Below are 12,067 nucleotides of genomic sequence, written 5' to 3' on the forward strand. Positions count from 1 at the left end.
TTTCATGCCTATGTGTGTATTCTTAGCAGTGGAATTGATGGGTCATAGACCAGGTGCATCTTCAACTTATTAGGTGTTACCAAGTAAGTCAGCAATAGGTACTTATTTACACTCCTACCTGTAGTGTGTATGGATTTCCATTTCCTTTCATCCTTGCCCAAAGCTGTTTTATTTCACAGCTTTGCTAGTCAGAGGGATTTAGAGTGATATCTTTCCCTGGCTGGTGACAGAGTGTAGGCCCCGTCAATGCATGTGCCTGGGGCTGAGGGTTCAGTCCTCAGTGGGGGCACATGCAAAAGGCAAATAACTGCTGTTTCTCTCTTATATCAATGTTTATCTCCCCCTCTCTCTCCCTCATGTCCCTTCTCTTTAAAAATCAATAAGCATGCCCTTGGGTGAGGATAAAAACAAAACAAAATGATATTTCTCTTCCCTGCATTTCTCTAGCTTCAGTATTATTGAACATATTTTAGATATGTATTGACTATTCTGAATTCCTTCTATGGAAATTGCTTGCTCAAACAATTTGACCATTTTTCTAGTGAATTTTTTATTTTAAAAACAGATTGGTATAAATTTTTACAGATGGCAGAGAAATACAAAAAACAATGCTCAGTAACAATTGTTGAAGAAATGGAAAGTAAAGCTACAATGAAATAACCTGACCTACTAGAACTTACCTTTTAGAACTGCTTTAAAAACTGACAATACCAAGTATGGCAAGGATAGAAACCATGGGATCAAGTACTCACACATCAATGGTGGTAAAAAAAAAAAAAAAAAAAAAGGCACAGCACTTAGGAAAACAAACAGTATGGAGATTCTTAGAAAGTTAAACATATGATCTATCATATAACCTAGAAGACCAATAATGTTTATTTGAGAGAAAGGCAAATACATGTTCATACAATATCCTGTATACAAATTTTTATGGTGGATGTATTTTTCAATATATTTTATTGATTATATTATTACAGTTTTCACTGTTCCTAACATCCCCCTGTCTGTTCCGTACTTACCAATTGGTACTTCTTAATCCCTGCACCTTTTCCTTCATTCTCCCAATTCCACTTCCCACCTGATAACCCTCCAAATGATCTCCATATCTATCTATGATTCTGTTTCTGTTCTGCTTGCTAGTTTGTTTTTTAGATTCAACTGTTGACAAGTATGTATTTATTGCCATTTTATTGTCCATAGTTTCAATTTTCTTTTTCTTAAACAAGTCCCTTCTCACATTTTATAAAATAATGGCTTGGTGATGATGAACTCCTTTAGTTTTACCTTGTCTGGGAAGCACTTTATCTCCCCTTCCATTCTAAATGATAACTTTGCTGGATAGAGTAATCTAGGTTTTAGGTCCTTGCATTTCATCACTTTGAATACTTCTTGTGAGTCCCTTCTAGCCTGCAGTGTTTCTTTTGAGAAATCAGCTAACAGTCTTATGGTAACTCCTTTCTAGGTAAATCTCTGCTTTTCTCTTGCTGCTTTTAAGATTCTCTATCTTTAACCATTTTAATTATGATGTGTCTTGGTATTGTCTTCTTTGCGTCCATCTTGTTTGGGACTCTCTGTGCTTCCTGGACTACTATGTCTACTTCCTTCACCAAATTAGGGAAGTTTTCTTTCATTATTTTCTCAAATAAGTTTTCAACTTCTTACTCTTTCTCTTCTTCTTCTGGCACCCCTATGATTAGAATGTTTGAAGTTGTCCCAGGGGCTCCTTACCCTACCCTATGTATGTGTGTGTGTGTGTGTGTGTGTGTGTGTGTATAATTTTTTTTGGATTCTTTTTTCTTCTTGCTGATCTGACTGAATTATTTTCCTTCCTTGTGTTCCAAGTCATTTATGTGATTCTCAGCTTTATCCACTTCACTGTTGATTCCCTGCAAATTTTTCTTTATTTCACTTAACCTTTATTTATACCTGGGTCCTTTCTATGTTGTTGAAGTACCCAATGAGTTCCTTGAGCATCCTAATAACCAGTCTTTGAACGCTGCATCTGCTGGATTGCTTATCTCCATTTTGATTAGTTCTTTGTTCTAGAGTTTTGTTCTGTTCTTTCATTTAGGTTGTATTTCTTTGTCTTTTCTTTTTGGCAGCTTCCACGTATTTGTTTCTATCTATTAGCTAGAGCTGAATTGATTCCTTGCATTAATAGCATGGCCTATTGTAGAAAAAACACCATAGATTGGATGGGTCAGAGCCTTAGGTAATGGCCAGGGCAGGGCAACCCATGTGAGCCAGGTTGATGGAGTCTCAGATATGGTGCTGCCACTCTATGGATTTGTGTGGGGGAGGGATCAGAAAAGGGACAATGGCCACTGCCTGGCTTCTGGAGTTTTGTCTGGGAAGAAGCTGTCCCCCAGCTCTTGCCCTGATGCCAGGCACATCAGTTTCTCCCTGTGTGCCACTGGTGCTCTTCCAGGTGCTTGCTCCAGTGTTGGAGCCCAGAGGGAGTGAGTCTGTGTAAGTCCTAAATTTGTTGTGGACCCTTTAAGAGGAGATGCCTGAGAATCCTGCAATATCTTCCACCACCCCAATACCCACTGGTTTTTACAGCCAGAAGTTATGGGGACTTATCTTCCTAGCATTGGAACCCTGGGCTGGGTGGTCTGGTGTAGGGCTGGGTTCCCTTGCTTTCAAGATATCCCTCCTGATTTTTATCTATCACACGTGGTTGTGGTATTGCCCCTTTCACGTCTCCACCCCTTCTACCCATCTGAATGAATGTGATGTAAAGCTTTAATTTCTTGGTTGTCTGACTTCCATACAGCTCAATTGTCTGACAAATATGGGTTACAGTTGTACTGTAGTTTAGTTGTAATTTTTGCTGTTTTTCTGTGGAGGCGAGCTGTGTTTACCTACGCCTCCATCTTGACAAGAACTCGAGAAACAGTGGATGTATTCATAATCTCTCCAAACAGGGAACATCCTAATGTTTCTCAACTGATGAATAAATAAACAATAATAACAACAACAAAAAATCTGATATCTCCATATGGTGGAACACTACTTAGCAGTAAAAATGAAAAAACTAGTATAAACAATGAGATGATCTCAAAAATTTTATGCTAAGTGAAGGAAGCCAGACTCAAAAAGCTGTGACTCAATTGAAATTACATTTGGAAAAAGCGAAAACATAGGGATAGAACATATATCAACAACTGTCAAGAGCTAGGGAGTACTGTGGGGGAGGTGAGACAGATGGATTACAAAGGCAGCCTACAAAACTTTTTGTAGATAAATATTCTATACCCTAATTGTAGTACTGAATATACAACTGTTATGCATTTGTCAAAATTCATAGAACTATACTAAAAAGGATGTGTTCCTGTTTATAAATTATACTTCAATAAACCTGGCTTAAAAAAAGAGTGATTTTTAGGAGATATGTATATATATCGTACATATGACACATGTACATATATCTACATATGTATATTTAATATGGATATAAATCTATGGTAGTTTATATGTCTGGAAATATTTTTTGCAGTCTGTGGTCTGTCTTGTAACATTTATATGTTGCTTATTATTGAACAGAACCTTAAAAATTTTTTTAAGAAGTCCACTTTCTTTAATGTACAAAAATGCATGAGTAAAAACAAAGGCAAGTTAAACATTATCACATAGGTTTACACTACTATCTAGTTCTTCATATCAACTTTACTATTCAAACATTAGAAAGCAGGTGGCCATTGAGGGGTTGGGAAAGAGATAAAACAAAACAAAACTTTTCTACTATGTTTATTCTGTACTGTGTAGAGCTGTGCTCACAGAGACGGCTTCCTTTACTTTCTCCACTGTGCAGGAACTCAGTTGTATATAAAGCTGAACGGGCTCAGAAGCTGTGGGAGGCTGGAGATGATGGGCCCGTACCCTGGTGCGTTGTCGTACAGCTCAAACAGCGGTGCGGCCACCAGCTTGTAATTTTGGGGGACACCAAACAATGCTTTCTCTTGAAGTTGAACCAAAAACAACTTCTTATGCTCCGGTTTTGTAATATGTGCAGGAATATATGGATACTGAGGAGGCTCGAAGTTCAGTCGCCACCAGTTACCGATGCAGTCGTCAATGACCCAGTCCTGCAGGACCCCGTCCTGGCAGCCTAGGATCTCTGTCATTAAGCATTTTAGTCCTTCAACTTCATCTTCCCCTGGGTTAAGTTCACCACCAGGTAGTTTGAAGAAAGTTGTCCCCAGCTGCAGCAGTAGCACAAGAGGTAGCCGGTGCTCGTGGACAATGAGAACCCCCTCCACAGTCCTCCTCATTCCAATCTTACCAAATTCCTCCCTCATGCGTTATCCAGTTAAAAAAATAAAATCTTCATTTATGTTTTAAACACATAAACTAATAAATATTCTAATAATATATATTGAGGCCTTATAACCTCAGACTCACAGAAGAATCAGCTTCAGCACTAACTGACTGGTAAGGAGTGTGGTGGAGACTCAGAGGGCTGGCTTGGCCCCCACAGGCAGCAGTGCTGGAGGGATAAGTAAGCGGCCGGTTAGATCCCCCTAAGAAGAATGGGGTCTAATCCCTAAGCTGGGATCCCCAGCCTAGAACACCAGAGTCCCAAAGTACACAGATAACAACTGGCGGCAAAACCCGCAGGGTTGCTCTCTGCCAGAGACAGAGGGCTGGAGACCTTAAGAACCATTTAAAGGGCCAACGCACAAATTTTCATTTGCAGCCACTTACCCAGGGCTCTGGCAAAGGCGGGGGCAGAGTGGGCAGGAGGCGCTTGAGGAGAAACTGGGGACGGAAGCTTTGGGGATAGAACTGAAAGAGTAGATGCTGGGATCTCAGTGCTGAATCATCCCCCATGCGGCAGCAGCCATCCTGCTCAGGCAGACCACTCCCCTCCAAGCAGCAGCAGCCTGAGGGGAAACAATAGCCCTGACCTCAGGAGGGATTCTGCGCCACCCTATGGTGCTTAAACCTGACTGCTGAGTGCAGGCTGACTAGATTAACAACTGTAGGAGAAAGCCACAGGCAGTAGATCCCTGGAAGTCTTGAACCAGCTGCCAATGGGGTCAACATCTGACGTCACCAGAGGCGGATCCAGAAAGAAAAAAACAGTGGTAAATACAAGAGGCTACTGAAATCCACTGTGGTATTCTCCATGACTTTCAATATTTTATTTCCTGCATAGCTTTTTAACATTCATTTATTGTCCAGCAAGCTTGTGCATGTTAAGTCACTAGATTTTATACTATAGTTTATTTCAATTCACACGTTTTGCCCCTCCCTTCTCTTAACCCATTTTACCTTCTTTCCTCTCATTGTTTTCATTTTTCATTTTATTTTCTCTTGTGACACAACTTGTTTCCATTCCACACTCTTACTGTTTTTCCCCCATCCAGACACCCAAAACCAATTTTCTTGTCCATGGTCATCTCACATCCTTTTCCCCTGCTCTTAAAATACCCATGTTCTCTCTCCTCCTTCAGCAATCTTTGCTAGGTGGTTGTGGGTAGGGTAGTTATTGTTGCATTTTTCAGTTTAATCTCTAGATCTTTGATAATTTTGTATTTCAAATATCAAATTTATTGGTCCCCTATCCTATTCTTTTTGCATCTCAATTTTTTAAATTTTTCCCTGTCTTAGCCTGGTTTTGTTCCTCACTGTTAGTATTCCCTCTCCCTGTATCATTTCAAAAGCCCTTCCCATTCCTCTAGACATCTCTTAAGCTTTTCTTTGTTTCTTTTTTCCCCTCTTACTCTCATACCACCTATAGTAATTTTAGCTCACTTGTTGATAGTCCTGTAGTGGATCTTTACCTCCAATTTGGTTCCTACATTTTTATAACTTATTTACTTTTTTCCTTACTTTTTGTTTCTCTCTCTCACTTTAATTTCTGTTTAAACCTAATACATTTCCCTTCTCATACTCCATTCCACAAATGTTATTCCTTTTGTGCATGATGTAAATTTTACTTTCTCCCTTCTCATTGCTCCTGTTTCCAACTCCTATTAGTGCTCCTCCAACTACTCTCTCAAAATCATTTTTCTGTCAGTAGGTCATTTCATATTTACTATCCTTTTTTATAATAGTCTTAATCTCATTGCATCTTTACTTATACTGGTTCATTTGCTATTGATAGTGGGATTGTGAAGGGGAATTATTTTTGTGGGTGTGGGTTTGTATCCTTGGATTTGTGGTTTGTTCTGGCAGCACCTGCACAATGGCACACAAGCCCTGCTGGACGGAAGGACCCTCAGTCAACCAGCCGGAGGGAGGGACTCACCAAAGAAATACCAAAGAAAGAAAGACTGGTGTAGCCACTGTGGAAAACAGTATGGAATTTCCTAAGAAAACTAAAAATGGAACTGCCCTTTGACCCAGCAATTCCACTGCTGGGATTATACCCTAAGAACCCTGAAACACCAATCCAAAAGAACCTACGCACCCCAATGTTCACAGCAGCACAATTTACAATAGCCAAGTGCTGGAAGCAACCTAGGTGCCCTTGAGTGGATAAAAAACTGTGGTATATTTACACGATGGAATACTAAAGAGCAGAGAGAAAGAAGCTCTTACCCTTCACAACAGCATGGTGGAACAGGAGATCATTATGCTAAGTGAAGTAAGCCAGGTAGTGAAAGACAAATACCATACGATCTCACTTATAAGTGGAACCTAATCAGCAAAACAAGCAAGCAAGCAAAATATAACCAGAGACACTGAAATGAAGAACCAACTGACAGTAACCAGAGAGAATGGGAGAGGTGGATACTGGGGGAAAGAATGGGAAGTGTTGTCAAGGAACATGTATAAAGAACACATGGACAAAGTCAAAATGGGGGCAGGATCAAGGGTGGGAGGTGGGCATGGCTGCAGTGGGTGGGAGTCATGGGGAGAAAATGGAGACAATTGTACTTGAACAACAATTTTAAAAAAGAGAGAGAAAATGCAAAAAAAGAAAGAAAGAAAGAAATGGCTATTTGCCTAAAGAAAGAAAAAGGAAATATTGAAAGTCCTGAAAAGTAGGGACCTGTAGCCAAAATTGCTCTACTCAGCAAAGATATAATTTATAATCAAAGGGCAGATAAAAAGGTTCCCAGATAAGAAAAAAATAAAAGAGTTCATTATCACCAAACCATTATTATATGAAACATTAAAGGGACTTATTTCAGAAAAAGAAGACCAAAACTATGAACAATAAAAGGGCAGTAAATATATACCTGTCAACAATTGAATGTAAAAAGAAACTAAGCAACCATCTGAACTTCCAGCCAAGGTGGAGGCATAGGTAGATACTTTGCCTCCTTGTACAACCAAGAGAAGGACAACAACAAATTTAAAAACAAACATAACCAGAACTGCTAGAAAATTGAATTATATGGAAGTCCACCAATCAAGGAGTTAAATAAGAAACATTCATTCAGACTGGTAGGAAAGGCAGACATGGGCAGCTGGGGTGGAGAGGACCCACCGCCAGATGGCAGTTTTAAGATAGAATGGTCCCACATTTGTGAATGGATAAATCAGGAGGAACAGCTGGGGAGTAAGACAGACCACACAACCCAGTGTTCCAGCACAGGGAAATAAAGCCTCAAAACCTCTGACTGTAAAAACTTGTGGGGTGCAGTGGTGGGAGAAACTCACAGCCTCATAGGAGAGTTCGTTGGAGAGACCCACAGGGTCCTAGAACATACACAGACCTGGGAATCAGCACCAGAAGGGCCCAATTTGCTTGTAGGGAGTGGGGGAAGTGACTGAAAGCCTGCTGAGAGCCGAGCAAGCCCCATTGTTCTGAACTACACAACACAGCAATGTGGGTTGTCCCGCCCTGGCAAATACCTAAGGCCCCGCCCCTTACAATGTAACAGGCACACCGAGAAAAAAATTGGCCCAAATGAAAGAAAAGATCAAAGCTGCAAAAATAGAACTAAGCGATGAAGAGGTAGACAGCCTATCAGATGCAGAGTTCAAAACACTGGAATCAGGATGCTCACAGAAATGGTTGTGAGTAATGGTTATGGTTGCAAAATAGAGTAAAAAGTGAAGGCTATGCAAAGTGAAATAAAGAAAAATATGCAGGGAACAAACAGTGATGGGAAGGAAACCGAGACTCAAATCAATGATTTGGAACATAAGGAAGAAATAAACTTTTAACCAGAATGAAGAAACGAGAATTCAAAAAAATGAGACGTTTAGGAACCTCTGGGACAACTCCAAACATTCCAACATCTGAGTCATAGGGGTGCCAGAAGGAGAATAGGAAGAGCTCAAAATTGAAAACTTATTTGAAAAAATAATGAAGAACTTCCATAATTTGGCAACAGAAATAGATTTCCAAGAAGTCCAGGAAGCTCAGAGAGTCCCAAAGAAGTTGGACCCAAGGAGGAACACACCAAGGCACATCATAATTACATTACCCAAGATTAAAGAGAAGGAGAGAATCTTAAAAGCAGCAAGAGATAAGGGGAGAGTTACCTACAAAGGGGTTCCCATAAGACTGTCAGCTGATTTCTCCAAAGAGACCTTACAGGCAAGAAGGGGCTGTAAACAAGTATTTCAAGTCATGAAAGGCATGGACCTACATCCAAGATTAGTCTATCCACCAAAGCTATCGTTTAGAATGTAAGGGCAGATAAAATGCTTCCCAGATAAGGTCAATTTAAAGGAGTTCATTATCACCAAGCCATTATTATGTGAAATGTTACAAGGACTTACCTAAGAAAAAGAAATTGATCAAAACTATGAACAGTAAAATGACAACAAACTCACAACTATCAACAACTGAATCTAAACAAAAACAGAAACTAACTAAGCAAACGACTAGAAGAGGAAGAGAATCACAGAAATGGAGATCACAAGGAACATTATCAGTGTGGAGGGGTAGAAGGGAGAATGGAGGAAAGGTACAGAGAATAGGTAGCATAAGTGGTAGGTACAAAATAGACGGGGGAGGTTAAGAATAGCATAGGAAATGGAGAAGTCAAATAACTTATATGTACAACCCTTGGACATGAACTAAAGGGCTGGGAGGGGGAAAAGCTGGTGGGAGGTGGGTGCAGGACTGAGAGGAATAAAGGGGAGAAAAAATGGGACAACTAATAGCATAATCAATAAAATATATTGACAATAATAACAAACAAACTAAGCAAACAAGAAGAACAAACAAGAAGACAGAATCTTGGATATGGAGAGCATTTTAATGGTTGCCAGATGGGAGGAGTGTGTAGGGGAATGGATGAAGAAGTGAGGGTATTAAGAAGTACAAATAAGTAGCTGCCGAATTCCATGGGGATGTAAAGTACAGTATAGGAATTGGAGTAGCGAAAGAACTTATACACATGACCCATGGACATGCACAATGGTGGGGGAGTGCCTGTGGGAGTGGGGAGTGCTGGGTGGATGGGTGGCAAAGGGGGAAAACTTGGGACAACTTGTAACAGCGTAATCAATAAAACGTAATAAAAATAAATAAATAAAAAGGAGAAACATGCCAAATTAATTTAGTAACATTTTAATTAACTCATTATAGTCAAAATATTATAATTTTGTTATTTAAGTAATATAAAAATTTTGAGGCACTTTACATCCTTGTTTTCATATATCAAATTTTGCATGAAAATTTGATGTATATTCCTAAATTCAGAGTAGCCTCATTTCAAGTTCAATAGCCACACATAGCTGGAGTGGCTACCGTATTGGACAGTGCAGATTTAGAAAACCTTGCCTTTGTAAATAACTAAAAATGCTGGATTAAAATCTAAATGAAGACAATAATCTAAAAAGTTAAGTTTATTGCTGATCAGGTTTTATCTGAGGGCATTTGCCAAAATGGCTAAACTGAGCTTTATCTTCAGGGCTCCCAGGGTCTTAGGAGGAAGACCGTGAAGCCAGGACCCTAGGTGGAGTCTAGCAGGACATTTCCACTCCTCCCCGTCCCCCTCCCCCATTAAGCTAAGACACCAAAAGGCAGCAAGCAACCTTAGTGCAAAGATGAAGCAAAAATTAACCCATCCCATGGCTACAACTAGGCCACCTCTAGGGTGCTCTGGTGCCTTTAACACAATTAAAATCTTGTGAATCAAAGAAATATCATAAAATAAATTAAGTGCCTTAAGTTACATAATAATGAGATACATATTAAAATTTGTGAATGCATGAGGACTTCCCCTGCATGCTCAGCTTATCGGGTCAGTGCTGAGAAGGGTTCATTGGAGAGTTTATCTCCTGGAGTTGGCATTAGTGTTTGGAGGACCTGCTCTTGAGTCTTAGCACCCACAGGATTTCTCCACGGAGCTCTAGCTCTCCGGCTTCCACCATGCATGCAAACCACCTTGGTGGTTTGATTGGGATGCTGCCTGAGTTTCCTTACTAGGGTTGGAGACCTGCCCTGAGTCTCAGCCCACTGAGCTCCTTTAAGTGATTCAACTTGACCCTTGGATTCCTAGACAAGCAGATGACCATCTTGGCCCCTAAAAATAAAATAAAATAGAAAAAAAACCCTGTGGTATGCAGATAAAATACTGTGTAGAGGAAAATTGATAATAATTTTAACATGCTTTTATGAGATTATACTAAGAACCCAACCCAAGAAATTAGAAAAGTAAAAGAGAATGAAACCAAAGAAAATAGGACAAAATAATAAAGCTATGACTAGACAGTTTTACAGGTAATTCCACCATATGTTAACGACAGACAACTCTATCTTACATAAATTATTTCACAGAGTAAAAAGATAAAATGCTCCCTCAACCCATCATATAAGCCACTGTAACCTTAACTACCAAACAAGACAAAGACAGTGGAATGCCACTTATGAACACAGATGTAAAAGTTTTAAACAAAATATTGCACGTGAGATAAGTCTCTTCACTCATTTTTTTGAAGGCCAGCTAGGAACCAAGCTTTGTGCAATGCGGTTGGAACAAGGTGAATAATGTATGCTGTGTCCTTAACAAACAGCTAATTTTGTGGGAAGAAAGTTGCATTAATAATTATGATCCAATATAATTGCTTTAGTCAAGGTATGCACATAATGGGAACAAAGTATAACAGGCACAGAGACCAAAATGTCTAAATTTGCCTTGGTGGGTTTTAGAAGGTTCCACAGGGAGATCACTGAAGCTGAGACTTTGTGAATAAGCAGGAGTTTGATGGTTGAGAAGAGGTGGTGTTGGCACTGCAGGTGGAAAGGACAGTGGGGATGTAATTTAAGGTAGGGTGTGTGTTCCACGTGGGGGCAGGGAAGAATGAAACAGACAAGGATGAGAAAAAACAGCAATTCAAAGGAAAGCTTGGAAGCTTCCCCTTTCTTTAGACTCAAAATACAGGGAAGAGAAATGACTTCAGTTAATACCTAAAAGACTCTAAAAGTTATCAGAAACTGCAGAACAAATATAAGTAGGTAAAAATGGTTGTAAGTTTACCTTTAAGTTCACAGAACTTTATAATGAATTCACTAATCTTTGTTTTTAATTTTCAGTGTTTGCTTCTGCCTCTTTTTATTCATTTTGTTTCAATATATTGAAGTCTATACATTAAATCTGTAACAATTTTTATCTTGATAAAAATAAAGACCAAATTTTACTTTTAAATTTAAAAATTACTCAGGGCAAAAAAAGTAAAACATATTGCCAGCATACTATAATCACTCTGAAATCAGCTGAAATGCTTTAATAATCTGATTTCCAATTGAAATTGCATAGTTTATCAAATCATAGCTAAGCTAATTAGTGTTACATCTTCATGTTTCTTGCTGTCTGAAAAAGTGGCATCATGGTGTAATGAGCTTCTGGGCATTTATGTCTTTGGCTAAACAACATGTTATAATAGCCTCGATACTTAATGTTCTTGTTATCAGTTTAATGGGCATTGGCTTCTGCCTTTTAACTGGTTATTCTGCTGAATTTCTCCAGAGATATGTATTGAACAAATTATAATGGGTGAGTTTTATGTTCTGTTTCAGAGTCTTATTATTACCCAAATATCCATTTAAGTAAGATTATTGGTGAAAATGAAAAACGGGTCTTTTATTTTATGGAAAAAACTAAACGAACTTTTTGGCTAACCCAGTAAATTTGTTGACAACTGCTTGGAG

The 12,067-nt window shown here is 39.2% G+C and overlaps 1 pseudogene; it reads right to left on the reverse strand.

The window, feature by feature from the left end:
* Positions 1-3,818: 3,818 nt before the first annotated feature.
* Positions 3,819-4,301, reverse strand: LOC112311122 (cleavage and polyadenylation specificity factor subunit 5 pseudogene; annotated as a pseudogene).
* Positions 4,302-12,067: the final 7,766 nt, after the last annotated feature.

Source organism: Desmodus rotundus, chromosome 13, assembly GCF_022682495.2.
Source record: "Desmodus rotundus isolate HL8 chromosome 13, HLdesRot8A.1, whole genome shotgun sequence".
Classification (NCBI taxonomy): domain Eukaryota; kingdom Metazoa; phylum Chordata; class Mammalia; order Chiroptera; family Phyllostomidae; genus Desmodus; species Desmodus rotundus.